Here is a 6,020-nt window from a genome sequence, read left to right as displayed (position 1 = left end):
ATTTCACGACCAACACTTTTGGTCGCCAATTATCACATTCAACGACCAAAAAATTTGGTCGCTAATTGTGACATTATGCGACCTCTTAGTTTGGAATCATCGACTAACAATTTAGTCGCCAAAATGTAAGGAATTGCCAACCAATGATTTTAGTCGCAAAAGTGTAGAATTTGACGACCAATTTTTTAGTCGCCAAATCTCTTTTTTTTTTTTTTTTAGAACAATCAATTTTTATTTATAAACATTCAATCCAATATCGAACAAAATTCATTCAACCCAACCACAATTAAGGAACAATAACATTTAAAAAAGAAAAAGCTTAGGAATAATCATTAACAAATTTCTTTTCTTGTAACTTCGCTAAATCATCAAACAATAAAATAGTTTCCATCTACTAGTCTTATATGCAACTGATTCAACTGGGCAGAGTTCAGTTGTAATTTTACCCCATGGAATGATTGCAATTACACAAAACAGTTTTCACTGCAGGGAACAGATCTAAATGTGTACTTTCCAATACTAAACAAATTTAAATAGAAAAAGGTCTAATAAATTTAAGGTGAGAAATTTCTTCAAAGCAATATAATTTTGCATCAGGAAGATAGATCATAGAGTGAGGAACACAAACAACCCTGGAGCATCATGTCTTTCACACTATCCACTCCAACTCCCTTGCGTAATTGAGTGTCTGGTTTATTAGTTGCAGAGACGGTATCTCCTTGCAAGCTGCAGATTCTTTTGCCCTATGGAAAATTACAAACCCATTCTTTATCTCCCACTCAGGATGCTCCTGCAAATTGCACATAAAACAATGCTTATCAAGGAGCCCTTAAATTGGACACTAAATAACATTTCAAAGCTTCCATGTGGGTGGATTATGGTGGCGTCATTAATGTAATGATAATATGAATGACAAGACACCCATAATGCATCTATTGAAATTTAAAATCCGTATTCCCAAACAAAAATTGAAAATGAGTTTAGCATTGTGTTGAGAACAAGAATTTACTCACTTCTTCCTGCCAAGAGTAGTAGGATTTGAAAGTAAAAAACCCTAAAGGAGGAGGGACCACATTGTTTTGAGAACAAGAATTTACTCACTACTGCTCTTGGCAGAAAGAACAACAATATAAAGGAAATGAGCAAACCAAGAATGACTTTCAATTAGATGCTTAGTACTGCCCTTAAACTATAGACCATCAAAGCATATCTAGCCAGTAATGCATTCTATTGATTATCAAGAAGAATAAAAATGAGTTAAGCAGCAGGAAGTTTACCTCCTTGACATACTCAAAAAGTTCTTGGTCAGAAGAGAACATCAATATTTTTCGGGCATCATTAATTGAAAGTGAATCATAGGCCTTTTCACTGCATCTAGATATTTCATCTCTGCAAGAGACAATGAACTACTAAGCACACAAAACTGACCACTTAGTCAAAATGAATATGAATTAGAGATGGGATGAACAATAAGAACAAGGTCTTTCAACTGAAGTGACAACCAATAACCCAAGAGTTTAAAACATATGATTACTTTCTGTTCTCATAAGAAGTAATTTTATGTGTATAAAATCAAATACATTGTCAGTGTTCCATACAAATTATGTGTACCATCATCACTAACTTGATATTATGAACAAATGTAGGAAAAGAGAAAAGGAAACACAATAACCAAAACAAATATGTAGACTCACTGACCATAATGTAAATTTTAATGGGAAGTCAAAGTTGCTACCACGTAGATGACATGCACATAAAAAATCAGTACTACCTGCAAACATGAATTTGATTGGTATTACTATCACACAAAACACATTATTCGAGGTACAACCGATTTCATAACCTTGTTAAGATTTGGAGACTGCATTATTTGACCCGTAGAAACACATGTACATCTTTGCTATAAGCAGACCCATTTTCCGCGCAACATAAATCAGTCTGAAGAAGCTCAAGAAGCTAAAAACTCGTAAGAATCGACATACCTGATGGCAAGAAAGCTTTTTAGCAAGTTGCCTATAACCACCTCTGGCAAGTTCATAGAGAGGGATATTATCAGGGCAACCTTCTGGTTTCTCCCACTTAAACTCAGACCTTGTAGCCCTCTTGAGATCATCAAAATGGTCCTCATTCCTCAGCAAGAAGTACAAACCCATGAAGAAGCCTAAAAATTCCTCAGCAGTTAGTAAGGATGAAGATCAGTTTCATGAAGAAGCCTAAAAATCCATGATAAAAACAGAGCAACATTATTTCAAACGAGATTAAAAAAAACCATCTTAAACCCTATTTTTAATTAACCTAATCAATCGAACAATGTAAAAGATAAAAACTGAGGCTATCTCTTAAACCCAATTTTCAATTAACCAAACTAATTCGAGATAACCAATCGACCAATCTACAAGATCAAAACTTCAACTTAGTGAAAATACATTACTAACCCATATATCATATTTTCAGCTTAATATTTATCGCTTTGCAGCAACTTCAACTTAGCACTCTCTACAAACAATTTATGTAGTATGGTGTCTCATGCTTATGACATAGCAAAGCATGGGTTATTGAAACAAATGGATGAAACTAATGTTTTAAAGAGTAAATCCAACCTCAATGACCCGTCTTTCAAAGTTGAATTTTAAGGTTCAAAAGACATGAGAATAAGTCTTGCAATTGGAGCATAAAGAGCTCCATGAACAAGTAAAAACGATAGGGAAGAACTCTACCTTATATATTTTATTTCTCTTGCTGCTGCTATTAAGGTCAGTTTCTATGGGACAAAATTTATGGTTTCCTGTATTCAACGTTTAAGGACATAGATTGGGTACTGCAGCCATCACGCATCAAGAGCCAAGAGTATCTGAATGAAGAGAATCTCTATCTATCTCTCTGGTTCTCTCTATCTCTTTTTGTTTGTTCCTTTTTTTTTTCCTTTTGAATGAAACCAACAGTCAAATTTATTTTTCTTTTTTGCTTTGGAATATATAAAATTATGAAAATGCACTTTTGATCACATCTTCAAATCAAACACATAATATCAACGAATGATTCCATCCTTTCTCAGAGCTAGCAGAGAAGTAGTAATAATGAGAACAATAACAATAAAAGCAACAATGACAACAATAAAAGCAATATTTCATTAAATAACAATAAAAGGAACACACTACAAATTCTATAAGAAAAAGATCAATGGATACAGATCAAACCTATACATGTGCTCAACAAAGTCATCTATTAAAACAGGCCAAGCCCCTGCAGAAAAGGAATGAAAACAAGCACTATTACTTCCAGCTCACTTCCTCTCAGAGGGACGACAACATCTAGCTCAGTTCCTCTCTCACTCTCTGATCTCATTCCTCCATCTACCCTCATGAAACCCTTTCTACTTCCTCCCCTCTACAATTTACGTCCCCTCCTGAAGCCCCCTTTTCTCAATCCTCAACCTTTTTCTAAGATTAAAACAAATGTCAGATATTGCTCGCCCGAACCGAAAATCAACCGTTGAAGATAGATTCGATGCTTTGTAGTTTTGACAAGTGCTCAGTCGGAATTGGGTGCTTTTTTTCCGTACCTGATCTAGTCAGGTCTAGTGACGGTTTGACAGTAAACCCAAGCTAACTCGACCCATGACCAGCCCTATCCGACATTTATACCTGAGTCTGTGTAACTTAAAGTGAAACAACTTATGTTGATTGGAGAAAAAAAAAACATGTGAACAAATCCTAAAAGTTCACATATTTTCAATGTTTGTCCAAGAACAATTTAACTTAAAAATTAAAAGCAATTTAACCTAATGGGTCCAACCTCTTCATTAGTTAATAAAATTCTATACTAACTTGAATGCAAGATAGGAAATGTTTTAAACTCTATATTTCACATGATAAGCATTTGGCTTGATATGTCATACTCTCACTAATCCTTTCAGTTGTCCAAAATTTTTGGGTGAAAAAATCTTCACAAAGACAACAATGATGCCTCAAAGATTGGTTAGTACTCTCATATATTCTCAAATTCCTTAAATGGTAGCACTTACTTTTGCATTTTAACAAAATCCATTCTGCCTTTTCAAAAAATAAAATAAAATAAAATTTGTTCTCTCAAATTTCTTCTGTAAATTATAAAATTTCCCCTTCATCTCTTGACATATTTGACATGTATTTCTTCACAATAACATCGTCTCCAAAACAGAGCTGTGAGCAAGCTAGTACGCATATTATGCAGCACAGTATACTATATGTTGAAACAACAAATTTGTATTAGTCGTATGATTTGAATCCACATCATGTAGAAACTTCACACATTTATTTCATGTGATACAACAACCACATCCCCCTCCCAATAAATACTGGCTAGTTGTATTTTTAAAATAAAAACTATAAATTTTCTTCATGCTCAAGCTAAATTTTCCCTACTGCCAAAAAGAAAAGAAAAATAAATATTCAAAAAATTCCATCAAACTTCAAATATTTGTCTCCATCCACCACCTTATCAACACTAATTTCAATAAACCTCTCCCATTGGGGCAAAAAGATAAAAATTAAATTAAATGGTTTTCAAAAATAGTAATCTCAAAGTTATTATTGCAAGCCTAACCAGAGAACTCAAATCAACTATCATGAATCCAAAGTAATTGAACCTGTAAAACTCATTTGAAACTTGAGTTGGTCAAACCACACCTAAACTGTCCAACTTTAAATTTTGAGCTTCATCAGCCTCCATGTTTCCACAATGTTGCACAGACATACCTTGTATGCACCCTTGACTCCACCAATTTCAAGAGATGACTCAATGCCTCTCTTGATAAATTGCCTTTCTGTGATTCATCACATGGTCTGTGGCCTTCCTCCCCACAAGCATGTGCACCTGATGTAATGTCTGGAAAAGACGGCTCATAAATTGAATCTATCAAAAGAGATACCCATGGACGACAGGTGCACATAAACTAAATAGGATTGATTGAGGGACTAAAACCATGTAAGATGTAGTGTTCAGAAAAACTTCTGCGTCAAACATCATTATTTCTTATAAACTACAACATGTACATGCTATATTATTAATTTATTGAGTGTCTTTAGTGCACCCATTTCACTGCATAGAATTATAAATTCTTATTGAGCCAAAGAATACTAAGTGTCATAGGCATCAATATAGCCAATTCAAGATAAACATTCCCTACACATGTGAATTATAATTTATATCAATGCTCAAATTTACAAGCCTTTTCCTAGTTACATGTCAATAATACCAAATTAAAAACCTCACCTTTTCCTTCTCAAACACCTCAGATGAAGCATCAGGTGGAACTAAAGGCCAAACTGCGGGCTTAGGCCAAGGTAGCATGCTGAGTGAAGCACTGCACAAAAGAAAAATATATTAGAGAGAGAGTTGGAGGACCACAGTGCAACATCAAAGGAACTCTTTGGCAATGCTGACTACTACTGTCAAATAGGATTGGTATGCTAAAAAGTTGTGTTTCTACCTGTTGACAGGACTTCTTTCTATATCTGAACCAATTAAATATGCAAGCCTCATGAACTGCAACATGGGGAATTACATTGCAATAAGCAATAATTATGGGATAATTCATCGAATAATTTGTCCACAACCAAATATTTACATCATAAATGGGATAATTCATCGAATAATTTATTAAAATTCTTTAAACAATCATCCAACAAAAAATTCAGCAAAACCCAAATCAGATTCCCAAAATTGGAATTGAAACAAGAACGATCTGCAACAAAGGATCTAAACCCAAAAATACCAATTGATCGATCAAAACAAAAGAGACCCATTACGGATTATGAGTTTCAATAGTGATCGGAACCTTTGAACGAGTATTATAAAGAACAAATCAAAATCACGCGGAGAAAAGAGACAAAGAAGGAGAAAAGAGACAAATCAAAATCACCGTGTCACCGCCGGCTGCGGAAGGGAGCGAAGCAGCACCATGCAAGCGAGAGCGAACAGAACACAAAGTCGTGAGCGAATTTGGGGAATGAGAGATTGAATTCAATGCTTTTGATCTC

The 6,020-nt window shown here is 34.6% G+C and overlaps 1 long non-coding RNA gene across 1 annotated transcript; it reads right to left on the bottom strand.

Annotated features, from left to right (window-relative positions):
- Window positions 1-4,736: 4,736 nt before the first annotated feature.
- LOC114277413 (uncharacterized) lies at window positions 4,737-5,608 on the bottom strand. Its single transcript, XR_014328852.1, has 3 exons — window positions 5,471-5,608; window positions 5,254-5,344; window positions 4,737-4,866 (listed from the first exon to the last, which is right to left on the bottom strand). It is a non-coding gene; the product is annotated as an uncharacterized LOC114277413 (long non-coding RNA).
- Window positions 5,609-6,020: the final 412 nt, after the last annotated feature.

Source organism: Camellia sinensis, chromosome 5 (genome assembly GCF_055761805.1).
Source record: "Camellia sinensis isolate YWXY chromosome 5, ASM5576180v1, whole genome shotgun sequence".
Taxonomy (NCBI): domain Eukaryota; kingdom Viridiplantae; phylum Streptophyta; class Magnoliopsida; order Ericales; family Theaceae; genus Camellia; species Camellia sinensis.
The sequence above is the reverse complement of the archived record's forward strand: the minus strand, read 5'-3'. Positions and strand labels throughout refer to the sequence as shown.